Below are 13,253 nucleotides of genomic sequence, written 5' to 3' on the forward strand. Positions count from 1 at the left end.
ACCCAACTCTTTTAAAGGGGTCCTCCGCCCCTAGACAAAGGACAGGGGATAAGATGTTTGACCGCGGGGGTCCCGCAGCTGGGACCCCCCCAAGAACTCTGCGCAGCACCCGGTAATCTTTAGAACGGAGGTTGTGAAGTCGCAGGAACGTCCCTCGCGATGTCACACCACGCCCCCTCAATGCAAGCCTATGAGAGGGGGCGTGGCGGCCGCCACGCCCCCTCTCATAGGCTTGCATTGAGGGGGCGTGGTGTGATGTCACCAGTAGGCTAGGCCATGACGTCATGAACAAAATGTCCCGAACGCTGGGGCAACGGAGTACCCCTTTAAAGGGTACTGGAATAAAATAAAGAAATTGTTTCCAGATTTGTAAATTACTTACTATTAAAAAATTCTAATCCTTCCAGTACTTATCAGCTGCTGTATGCTCCACAGGAAGTTCTTTTCTTTTTGAATTTCTTTTCTGTCTGACCACAGTGCTCTCTGCTGACACCTCTGTCCATCTCAGGAACTGTACCAGAGCAGGAGAGGTTTGCTATGGGAATTTGCTCCTATTCTGGACAGTTCCTGACATGGACAGAGGTGTCAGCAGAGAGCACTGTGGTCAGACAGAAAGGGAAATCAAAAAGAAAAGAACTTCCTGTAGAGCATGTAGCAGCTGATAAGTACTGGAAGGATTAAGATTTTTTCATAAAAGTAATTTACAAATCTGTTTAACTTTCTGGCACCAGTTGATTTAAAAAAAAAAAAAAAATTCCAGCAGAGTACCCCTTTAAGTCCGTTACTTATTGGATGATGCACCTTATTGTACTATATACAGTAGATAGGGGCTGGACCCTCAAAGTAATTCTTGTTTTCTGGTGGGTCCCAAAAAAATAAAAATAAAAAGTTTATTACAGTTAGGCCGGGTTCACACCACATTTTTGTAATTCAGTTCCCGTATCAGGTTTTTGATAAAAAAAACAAAACGGATTCCTCAAAACCAAACTAAACTGTATCAAAACGTGTGTACAAATTTTAACCCGTATACGGTTTGAAAAATGATGTCCGGTTGCATCAGTTTTTTAAGAAAAAAAACATATACGTTTTTAACTTTTCACTCCATTATGAATAAAGTTTCACTTGTTTGATTGAAATTCCAAGAAAAGAAACTGTGCAAAGTCAAAAACCGTATGGTGAAAACCGGATGGAACCAAAAGCACATACAGGTCTGTACGGTTCCCATTGACTCCCATGTTAAAAAAAACGTATACGGTTTCAATACGGTTTTTCACCGGGACCAAAAACCGTGGTAGTCTACAGTTGTGGGTACGGGAACAAAAAAAACTGACAAAACCGTACAGGATGCAAAACGGACACAACCTGATGCATCGTTTGGCTTACGGTTTTCAATACGGTTCCGTACGGTTTTCAAATTATAAAAGTATACGGGAATTGTATTGCAAAAACGTGGTGTGAATGCAGCTTTACAGAGCGGTGGATTGTGCGCCAAAACGCATTCACCAGACATGGGGATTAGCTTAGATGGTAGACTTTTTCATGACACTCTTTAAGAGTCGCCGAAAAACCTTTGGGGCTTAAAGGGGTACTCCACTCCCCAGCATTTGGAACATTTAGTTCCGAATGCAGGGTGCGGGCTTTGGGGGTCGCCACACACCCCTCGTGATTTCACACCCTGCCCCCTCAATGCAAGTCTATGGGAGGAGTCATGACGGTGTCACACCCCCTCCCATAGACTTACATGGAGGGGGCATGGTGTGACATGACGAGGGAGCATGGCGACCCCCAAAACCAGCACCCAGTACCAGCACCCCCTGTTTAAAGGGGTACTCTGGAGGAAATTCTTTTTTGAATTTCCTTTCTGTCTTGTCCACAGTGCTCTCTGCTGACACCTCTGTCCGTGTCAGGAACTGTCCAGAGCAGCATAGGTTTGCTATGAGGATTTTCTCCTGCTCTGGACAGTTCCTGATACGGGCATCAAGTGTCAGCAGAGAGCACTGCGGACAAGACAAAAAAAGAAATTCAAAAATAACAGAATTTCCTCTGTAGCATACAGCTGCTAAAAAGTACTGGAAGGGTAAAGATTTTTTAATAGACATAATTTACAAATCTGTTTAACTTTCTGGGACCAGTTGATCAAAATAAATAAATAAATAAATAAATAAATGTTTTCCACTGGAGTACCCCTTCAACCTGTTCAGGACGCAGGACGTATGGATACGCCAGTGGGAATTCCGGTCCCCGCCGCTAGCCGGTTGGGGACCGGACCGGGATGCCTGCTGAAATCATTCAGATCGCAGAAAATTGCATGTCAATTCAGCTATTTTCTGCTATTTCAGGGTTGATCAGGTATCAGGTGATCCGGAAAATACGGATGATACAGTCATTGACAGCCCCGATCATCCTGAGGGATAGGAGCGAGGTTGCACAGCTGCAACCTCCTCCTATCCCCTGCCATTAGTCAGAACTGAGTGCTGACCAATGGCAGTGGAAGACCGGGGGTTGCCATGGAAACCCCTCGCTCTGCCCACCCCTGGATGTTGGGCAGAACGGGGGAGGGGAGAAGATGGCGGCCGGTACCTGGAAAGAAAATGCCGTGGAGACCGCCGATCATCGGTGACTGCAGCGGAGATCAGCGGTGCAGGTAGGGAAGCGACGGTGGGGGAAAGATATTTACTGCTGCCCTTCTATTGGTTGCCAAACTGCAACTCCCAGCATGCCGACAGCCGAAGGATGGGAGTTGTAGTTTTGCAACATCTATAGGGCCACAGTTTGGAGACCACTATTACAGTGGTGCCCAAACGGTAGCCCTCCAGATGTAGTTTTGCAACAACTCTCAGCATGCCTAGACTGCCCAGGCATGCTGGGAGTTGTAGTTCTGTAACATCTGTCCCTTCAGATTTTGCAATTTTCATGAAAATTTTGAAAATTGCTGCTCTACTTTGAAGCCCTCTAATTTTTTCAAAAAGTAAAAACATGTTGATGCCAACATATAGTGGACATATTGTATTTATGAATCAATATATAATGTATTGGGAATATCCATTTTCCTTACAAGCAGAGAGCTTCAAAGTTAGAAAAATGCCAAATTTTCACCAAGAAAGGATGCAAGTAACAATGAAAATTTACCACTAAAATAAAGTAGAATATGTCACGAAAAAACAATCTCAGAATCAGAATAATCTGTAAAAGCGTTTTCGAGTTATTAATGCGTAAAGTGATAGTGGTCAGAATTGCAAAAAAGGGCTGCGTCCTTAAGGTGAAAATGAGCTGCGTAAGGGGTTAATGTTGAGTCACTTGAGGGTAGGATGGTAACTAAGTTGCTCCAGGCAACAGGCAACCTGCATGGCCAAGAAACTACTTATCTTACACTATCATTATGACCCCACACCAGTGGTCTCCAAACTGTGGACCTCCAGATGTTTCAGAACTACAACTTCCATCAAGCCCTGACCATTACTGGTAGTCATAGGTTGAGAAACATTCCCTTACACCAGTGGTTTCCAAACTGTGGACCTCCAGATGTTGCAAAACCCCAACTCCCATCAAGCCCTGACCATTACTGGTAGTCATTGGTTGAAGAACATTCCCTTACACCAGTGGTCTCCAAATGTGGACCTCCAGATGTTGCAAAAACTACAACTTCCATCAAGCCCTGACCATTACTGGTAGTCATAGGTTGAGGAACATTCCCCTAAATAAGTGGCCTCCAAACTGTGGCCCTCCAGATGTTGCAACACTACAACTTTGAGCATGCCCGGACAGCCAATGGCTGTCCGGGCTTGCTCAAAGTTGTAGTTTTGCAACATCTGGAGGTCCACAGTTTGGAGACCACTGGTGTAAGGGAAATCTTCCTCAATCTATGTCTACCAGTAATGATCAGGGCTTGTTTGAAATTCTGCAACATCTGGAGGGCCACAGTTTGGAGACCTCTGGTGTAAGGGAATGTTCCTCAATCTATGATTACCAGTAATGGTCAGGGCTTGATGGAAGTTGTATTTTCCCAACATCTGGAGGTCCACAATTTGGAGACCACTGGTGTAAGGGAATATCCTTCAACCTATGATTACCAGTACTGGTCAGGGCTTGATGGGAGTTGGGGTTTTGCAACATCTGGAGGTCCACAGTTTGGAGACCATTGGTGTAAGGGGAATGTTCCTCAATCTATGAATACCAGTCCGGGTCAGGGCTTGTTTGAAACTCTGCAACATCTGGAGGGCCACAGTTTGGAGACCACTGGTGTAAGGGAAATGTTCCTCAATCTACGTCTACCAGTCGGGGTCAGGGCTTGTTTGAAACTCTGCAACATCTGGAGGGCCACAGTTTGGAGACCACTGGTGTAAGGCAAATGTTCCTCAATCTACGTCTACCAGTCGGGGTCAGGGCTTGTTTGAAACTCTGCAAAATCTGGAGGGCCACAGTTTGGAGACCACCTACACCATAGAGAAAGCTTATTTTAGGTAGATAACAAGTTGCAAATAAACAATAGAATAATAAAAATAAATAAATAGAAGAAATATCAAATCTAATCACCGTGATTAATTTTCAATTAAGACGCTAAAATGCTCAAATGTGTCCCATGCCCCCCCTCCCCACCCCCACCCCCCCAACATTGTATCTATAAGTCACCGGATACCTGACTAGAACTTTTCCCCGAAGTAAAGAAACAAAACAAAAAAAAAAACTGGACTCGGAACTTACCTCTAGCTTTCCGGAATGGCAGATGGACTCATGGGAACGAAGCCGGTCGGGAAATGAACTCGCAGGGGAAAAAAAAAAAGGTGAAGATGGCGAAGCGGCAGGAAGAAAGCTCATCGATCTCCCATTGACGGGCACTAAATGAAGTTTTGCGGCAGGAGGTTCTGCATCAATTACCCAGATCTATGGAAGGAAATGAAGAGAAATGGGATAAGACAGACTCTTCTGATAACGTCAAAAATGCCCAATTATATTAAACAATTAAGTGCACTGAGCCGGTATTGACCGTTGTGCTCTTCTCGTTCCCGGCCACCGGCTCGGTCAATCCTTGAAGAACCCATCACTGAGATGTAAACAATAATCCATATACGCAAAACTCAATATATGTGTGTGAATGTATGTTTCAGAAAAACTTCAGAACAGCTGGAGATATTTCCCTTAAAGGGGTACTCCGGTGGAAAACTTTTTTATTTTTATTTAAAAAAAAAAAAAAAAAAAATCTTAATCCTTCCAGTACTTATTAGCTGCTGAATACTACAAAGGAAAATTCTTTTCTTTTTGGAACACAGAGCTCTCTGCTGACATCACGAGCACAGTGCTCTCTGCTGACATCTCTGTCCATTTTAGGAACTGTCCGGAGTAGGAGAAAATTCCCCATAGAAAACATATGCTGCTCTGGGCAGTTCCTAAAATGGACAGAGATGTCAGCAGAGAGCACTGTGCTCGTGATGTCAGCAGAGAGCTCTGTGTTCCAAAAAGAAAAGAATTTCCTCTGTAGTATTCAGCAGCTAATAAGTACTGGAAGGATTAAGATTGTTTAATAGAAGTAATTTACAAATCTGTTTAACTTTCTGGCACCAGTTGATTAAAAAAAAAAAAAAAAAAGTTTTCCACCGGAGTACCCCTTTATTAAACTTGGTACACATATGTATAGTACAGATTAAAGGGGTACTCTGCTGCTAGACATCTTATCCCCTATTCAAATGATAGGGGATAAGATGTCTGATCGCGGGGGTCCCGCCGCTGTTCTCCTGCAGCACTCAGCTTTCTAAACAAATGCCAGGTTCCTGCGGCAGTGGACATGATGTCATGGCCACGCCCCCTCCATCCATGTCTATAGGAGGGGGCATGTCTGTCGACACGCACCCTCCCATAGACATGAATAGAGTGGGCATGGCGTGACGTGATAATCACCGCCTCCAAGCGTCCTGAACCAAATTCAGAAAGCTGGAGCACCGGAGAACCCCTTTAATCATGTCCCGATTTCGACAATCTCCATCTCCGCAGTCCGAGAGTAACGGGATTAATAGAAGTAGCAGTAACAGTCCCACGCAAGTCAATGGGACTCTCGGGATGTGTTACTCTCGGGATGCAAAGTTTTAAACATCCTGCTGACAGATCAGGGTCAAAGTAAAGTATGGTTTAACTGTCTGGCAGGCAGGTGCAGAAATTAGCAAGTGCAGGGGCACCGAGATGGGACGGTGTGGGAAAGGGAGAAAAGACAGTGCGGGGACAGCTAATTGCTATGGCCTTTCTGGAAAGGGTTAGGGCCTATTCACATTGCATTTTGCAGATACATCCCCCGGTAGATAAGAGGGAATACTGTGTGCATAATATTCATTTTGGATTCAGATTTAGAAGTGCCCCAATAGCCCTACAATTATGAAACACTAAGTATGTAAAGGAGCAGGGACTCCTGTTAAAGACAGTTGTCCCTGTTCCTGTACAGTACGCTGAGCGTCTGGACACATTCACGGGGCAGGGTGAATGTAGTGAGGATAAACTGAGATACAACCAACATCACCGCTTACTTCCAGGCTGCTCGCTGTCCATTGGCAGGGACTCCTGTCTTTGACAGATGTCCCTTATCCTGTATGTGTGAATCTTTCTTAACAAATCTTCTCGTTAAAGATAATAGATAAAAAAAAAAAAAGCTGATGAACTTTTATAGAAATCCATTCAATGTTTCTAGGGTCAGCGTTGTTTTTGATCGTCTTCAAAAAGTTCTGCTGCTGTTAATAAAGTTGTTCCACAACTATAGACTAAAGACTATAAATATTTGGCCCGATCCATCCAGGACGTTGGATCTGGTCTACAGGGAGGAATTCTGGAGGACTGTTTTTACTTTTATTACCTTCAGTTTTTATAAATTTGATGTCACTAATGGATTCGATAAACCTTGACTACCCATACAGGGTCGTGAGGCAGGAGAGCGAGGTGACGAGTAAAGCGCTCTACATCCCTCAGTCTCTGCAACCGCGGAGCAAAGTTTCTATTTAATTCCCTTCTTTTTTTTTCCATTTACAAAATAAAACCCATTAACATTCACCTTCTGGTAATAAAACGCGTTTCAATTGATGTATATATATATTCCTTCCAGACGGGAGAAATCTGTAAACATCACAACTATAGCTGGACGGCCTTAAAGGGGTACTCCACCCCTAGACTCCTTTGGATAGGGGATAAGATGTCTGATCGCAGGGGGTCCCGCCGCAGGGGGTCCCGCCGCTCATTCTACCATGCAGCAACCCCCTGTAACGGCTGTTTCCGGAACCGCCCGAGGCCCTCAGGCTAATACCATCCCGACCACAGGGACGCAAGATGTCACGACTCCGCCCCCGTGTGACGTCACACCCGCCCCCTCAATGCAAGTCTATGGGAGGGGGCGTGAAAGCTGTCTAGGGGTGGAGAACCGCTTTAATTCTCTACTGACCATCTGATGGAGCAATGGGAAGCAACTGTGGTCATAAAGTTACCATGCCAGGATTAACCCCTTAAAGGGGTACTTTGCTGGCCATCGGTCGCCCCCTCCTCCCCACAATCTATATCTTACGCCCTATTCTTACGGATAGAGGATAAGTTATATTCGTCTACAGTATTCATTTAAACCTAAAATTAGATCTTGTATTAATTTGACCCATTATTTATTTTTCTTTATTTAAAGGGGCTTTGTCGCTGTCAAAAAGTTTTCACATGTACGAGGAAAGTTTTGATCGGTCAGTGGCTCAGTGCTGAGACCTCCACCGATCACTACAGCCAGGCTGAGGTTCCGCGCAAGACCAATGGGAGGTGAGCTGAAGATTTTCGTTTGCACTTTCGTTGTACCTATCTGCCCGATCCCTCACTGCGACTGATCTCTGCTGGTCTCCACTTACGGTCCCCTTTTCTACACAAGTACATGCCCGCTCAACCAATCACTGGCTGAGGCAATTTACCATGGCGACCAGTGATTGGCTGAGCATTTCCTATGAGTCAAGGAGAGTGGCCGAGGATCGGGCTGGTGAATACAGCATTTTTGTATTTTTTTTTAGCCAAGTCTGATCACTATAAAAAAAAAAAAAAATATGGACAACTTTACGTGAGGGGCATAAAAGTTCTTATCAATGTAAAAATGATACTAAACATCTAGAATGTTCCGGCCCAAACGAGTGGTGTAGAACTAGGGGGGCAGACGTTGTGCCCACCACTGGGTCCCGTAGACTAAAGAAACGTACACGTTCCTCTATGGATCTTTCTGCTATATGGTAAATTACGTAGAATCTGCGCTTTCTTTCACAACAATCTGTCGTGGATATAAGCGCCGAAATTCCAATTGGCTTATTGGCTTTAACTACCAGATTTTGGAGGGATACGGAAGTTCTGTTGTGAAACTCCTGCAGTGTGAACAGGACAGAGCGAAGCCCATTGCAGTTAATGGGAATGTGATACAAGACAGAAGCTGTGCGGACTCCACGGTGCGATTCTGTAGTGTGTGAACAAGCCTTAAAGGGGTACTGCCGCGAAAAGTAACTTATCCCCTATTCACAGGATAGGGGATAAGTGTTGAAACTTAGGGGGTCTGACTGCTGGAGCCCCCCAACCCCCCCCCCCCCCCCCCAGCAATCTCGGGAACAAGCTGGTAGGGTTGGCACATTTCATGCAAAAAAAATACCGGCCATGCTAATTTGCATAATTAATTATATATGCGTGACATCACAATAAGTGCCCTTATTTTTAATATTTTTTAGGGTGAGGGGGTGTTTGGCCGTGATCTGACACTTATCGTGTGGAAAGGGGATACGTTATTTTTAGGTGCAGTAAACCTTTAGTGAGGGAACTCAAATTATCTGGGTGAGGCTGGGCCGCATGTGCCCCTCACATATAATGTCCCCATCATGCGCCCCTCACATATAATGTCCCCATCATGCGCCCCTCACATATAATGCCCCCATCATGCGCCCCTCACATATAATGCCCCCATCATGTGTCCCTCACATATAATGTCCCCATCATGTGCTCCTCACATATAATGCCCCCATCATGTGTCCCTCACATATAATGCCCCCATCGCTTCTCGGCCTTTTGGCTAAGATCAAGTGTAGTATCTGTTCTTATCAGTTTTTCATGCCGGTGTACCGTAACGCCGGTATGGGGCTGGTGGGGATGGGTGCTGCATGGAGGATGCAGGTGTACCAGGGCTTTCCGGGGCTGGTTCTGAGGAATCAGCTCGACGGCTGCCCCGATGTGACCTGTTCCCTCCGGGTCTCGCCATGAGGCTGAGAGGGTCTAGAGCCGAGGTACTTTTGTGCCTCGGGGAGTGGTGACCCCGAGGTGCCGAAACTCACTGGGAGGATAGACTCACTGAGTTGAAGCACGGGCACCATAATCTCTTCACCTTGTGGCACTCACCTCTTGATTCCCGGCCTTCTGGCTAGGATCAGAGAAATTTTTATAGATCCGGCCGGATGTCCGGGCAGTATATCTGCACACATTCACTTATTTATTTATTTTTTGTCACTGTGTCACTTTTTGCGTGTTGTGTGTTCACAGGATTTGTCAGGATGCGGTAGCCCTTCTGGGTGTCCCTCCTGGCGGTCTAGGGGAGGTGTGTGTGGCCATTAGGTTCCGCACCTCCCTGCAAACACCCCGGGTACTCCTGCTTGGCAGGGTACCTACCGTAATTGGCTCTGCGGGCAGATACCTTGGCTAACGCCAAGGGGGATGCCGGGAGCATTTGTGGTCCCCTAGTAGCTTCGGCGAAAAGGGACATCGAACCTGGAACCTCGCAGGTACCTTTTGGTCCGGAGGCGAAGGGTAAGGTTTGTTGGGGGGCCTCTCTCCTATCGGAGAAGGGCTAGCGATAGACCGCATCCTTTGTGCACGTTTTTTTAGTGTAACACGTTTGCACTTTTTCTTGCACTTTGGGTGAATCGAAAGCACGTTCCTCGGCTTTAGATATAAAAAAAATAAAATAAAAAATAATGCCCCCATCATGTGTCCCTCACACACAATTCCCCCCATCATGTGCCCCTCACATATAATGCCCCCATCATGCGCCCCTTACACATAATTCCCCCCATCATGCGCCCCTCACATATAATGCCCCCATCATGCGCCCCTCACATATAATGCCCCCATCATGTGTCCCTCACATATAATGTCCCCATCATGTGTCCCTCACATATAATGCCCCCATCATGTGTCCCTCACATATAATGCCCCATCATGTGTCCCTCACACATAATTCCCCCCATCATGCGCCCCTCACATATAATGCCCCCATCATGCGCCCCTCACATATAATGCCCCCATCATGCGCCCCTCACATATAATGCCCCCATCATGTGCCCCTCACATATAATGCCCCCATCATGCACCCCTCACATATAATGCCCCCATCATGTGCCCCTCACATATAATGCCCCCATCATGTGCCCCTCACATATAATGCCTCATCATGCGCCCCTCACATATAATGCCCCCATCATGTGCCCCTCACATTTAATGCCCCCATCATGCTCCCTTCACATATAATGCCCCCCATCATGTGCCCCTCACATATAATGCCCACATCATGCGCCCCTCACATATAATGTCCCCATCATGCGCCCCTCACATATAATGTCCCCATCATGCGCCCCTCACATATAATACCCCCATCATGTGCTCCTCACATATAATGCCCCCATCATGTGCCCCTCACATATAATGCCCCCATCATGTGACCCTCACATATAATGCCCCTATCATGTGCCCCTCACATATAATGTCCCCATCATGTGCCCCTCACATATAATGTCCCCATCATGCGCCCCTCACATATAATGTCCCCATCATGCGCCCCTCACATATAATGCCCCCATCATGCGCCCCTCACATATAATGTCCCTATCATGCGCCCCTCACATATAATGCCCCCATCATGCGCCCCTCACATATAATGCCCCCATCATGCTCCCTTCACATATAATGCCCCCATCATGCGCCCCTCACATATAATGTCCCCATCATGTGCCCCTCACATACAATGCCCACATCATGCGCCCCTCACATATAATGCCCCCATCATGCACCCCTAAAATATAATGCCCCCATCATGCACCCCTAAAATATAATGCCCCCCATCATGTGCCCCTCACATATAATGCCCCCATCATGTGCCCCTCACATATAATGCCCCCATCATGTGCCCCTCACATATAATGCCCCCATCATGTGCCCCTCACATATAATGCCCCCATCATGCGCCCCTCACATATAATTCCCCCATCATGTGCTCCTCACATATAATGCCCCCATCATGTGCTCCTCACATATAATGCCCCCATCATGTGTCCCTCACATATAATGCCTCACCATGTGCCCCTCACATATAATGCCCCATCATGTGCCCCTCACATATAATGCCCCCATCATGTGCCCCTCACATATAATGCCCCCATCATGTGCCCCTCACATATAATGTCCCCATCATGTGCTCCTCACATATAATGCCCCCATCATGTGCCCCTCACATATAATGCCCCCATCATGTGCCCCTCACATATAATGCCCCCATCATGCGCCCCTCACATATAATGCCCAGGTTGCCGTGGATCGTGTCCCCGCGGCTCACACGCTGTGTACTCACAGGAAGGTTAGTGAATGGAGGAGCGGGAGCTTCCACTCCACCATGATAGCCCCTCCCCCCTTGTTACACCACTGTGCAGCGGGCCACGAGTTTGAGACCCCGGTCATAGGAGGAGCAAATTTCCATCGATGATGAAGGATTGTTGAGGTCATGTAGGGCCTGCGAGAGATAAACGTTGGAATCTGATCGGTTGCTACGGGCAACTGCTTGGATAAATCTCTTTCCATGGTGGTTGTGGTTGAGTTGTGGCGTCCATGATGGAAATGTCCTATTTTTTGTCTCACTTGCTGCTGTTTGTCTCGCACATCGATGGGCTGCCATAACAACAAGGAGCAGGACGAGTGTTAGGGATTATTTTTGGCCTGAAGTGTCAAATAAATGAAAACAATGAACATGAATGAACCTTCCTGACATCTCGAAAAATGTAGAATATTGTGTAAGAATAAAAGGTACAAAGGAAAATGGAGCAACATACAATGTGGCTAAGGCGGTGGTCGTGCTCGCCATACGGAAATATATATAATATTTCTATAACTCATATCTCAGCTTCCTGGGTCCTCATAGTGAGTCCCTATTAATAATGCCAGATGATGAGGGTCCCCATTTATAGTGCCAAATGATGAGGGTCCCCATTAATACTGCCAGACATTGAGTGTTCTTATTAACAGTGCCAGACACTGAGGGTTCCTGGTAATAGTGCCAGCCAGTGAATGTCCCCATTAACAGTGCCAGGCACCGAGTGTCCCCATTTATAGTGACAGACACTGAGCGTCCCCATTAACAGTGCCAGCCACTGAGTGTCTCCATCCATAGTGCCAGCCACTGAGTGTCCCCATTAACAGTGCCAGGCACCGAGTGTCCCCATTTATAGTGACAGACACTGAGCGTCCCCATTAACAGTGCCAGCCACTGAGTGTCTCCATCCATAGTGCCAGCCACTGAGTGTCCCCATTAACAGTGCCAGGCACTAAGTGTTCCCATAAATACTGCCAGTCACTGAGTGTCCTAATTAATTGTGCCAGATACTGGAGTTTCCTAGTCATAGTGCCAGAAAGTGAGTGTCCCCATTAACAGTGCCAGCCATTGAGTGTCTCCATCTATAGTGCCAGTCACTGAGTGTCCTCAATAATAGTGCCAGATACTGGAGGTTCCTAGTCATAGTGCCAGACAGTGAGTGTCCCATAACAGTGCTAGGCACTGAGGGTTCCTAGTAATAGTGCTAGATACTGAGTGCCCCCATTAAAGGGGTATTCCAGGCCAAAACTTTTTTTTATATATGAACTGGCTCCGGAAAGTTAAACAGATTTGTAAATTACTTCTATTAAAAAATCTTAATCCTTCCAATAGTTATTAGCTTCTGAAGTTGAGTTGTTGTTTTCTGCCTAACTGCTCTCTGATGACTCACGTCCCGGGAGCTGTGCAGTTCCTATGGGGATATTCTCCCATCATGCACAGCTCCCGGGACGTGACATCATCATTGAGCAGTTAGACAATAAACTTCAGAAGCTAATAACTATTGGAAGGATTAAGATTTTTTAATAGAAGTAATTCACAAATCTGTTTAACTTTCCGGAGCCAGTTGATACATATTAAAAAAGGTTTTGCCTGGAATACCCCTTTAACAGTGCCAGACAATGAATGTCCCCTTTCACAGTGCCAGACACTG

The 13,253-nt window shown here is 46.3% G+C and overlaps 1 protein-coding gene and 1 pseudogene across 2 annotated transcripts in view; one reads left to right on the forward strand and one right to left on the reverse strand.

Moving 5' to 3' along the window:
• Positions 1-13,253, reverse strand: part of NCOA1 (nuclear receptor coactivator 1) — a 554,024-nt gene that overhangs the window by 404,755 nt on the left and 136,016 nt on the right. For both annotated transcript variants that reach the window (XM_056563793.1, XM_056563794.1), the window contains exon 2: positions 4,702-4,881. The gene's annotated coding sequence lies outside the window, so the exon portion shown is untranslated. The remainder of the gene's footprint in view (positions 1-4,701; positions 4,882-13,253) is intronic.
• LOC130363235 (U2 spliceosomal RNA) lies at positions 9,024-9,133 on the forward strand (annotated as a pseudogene).

Source organism: Hyla sarda, chromosome 3 (assembly GCF_029499605.1).
Source record: "Hyla sarda isolate aHylSar1 chromosome 3, aHylSar1.hap1, whole genome shotgun sequence".
NCBI lineage: Eukaryota > Metazoa > Chordata > Amphibia > Anura > Hylidae > Hyla > Hyla sarda.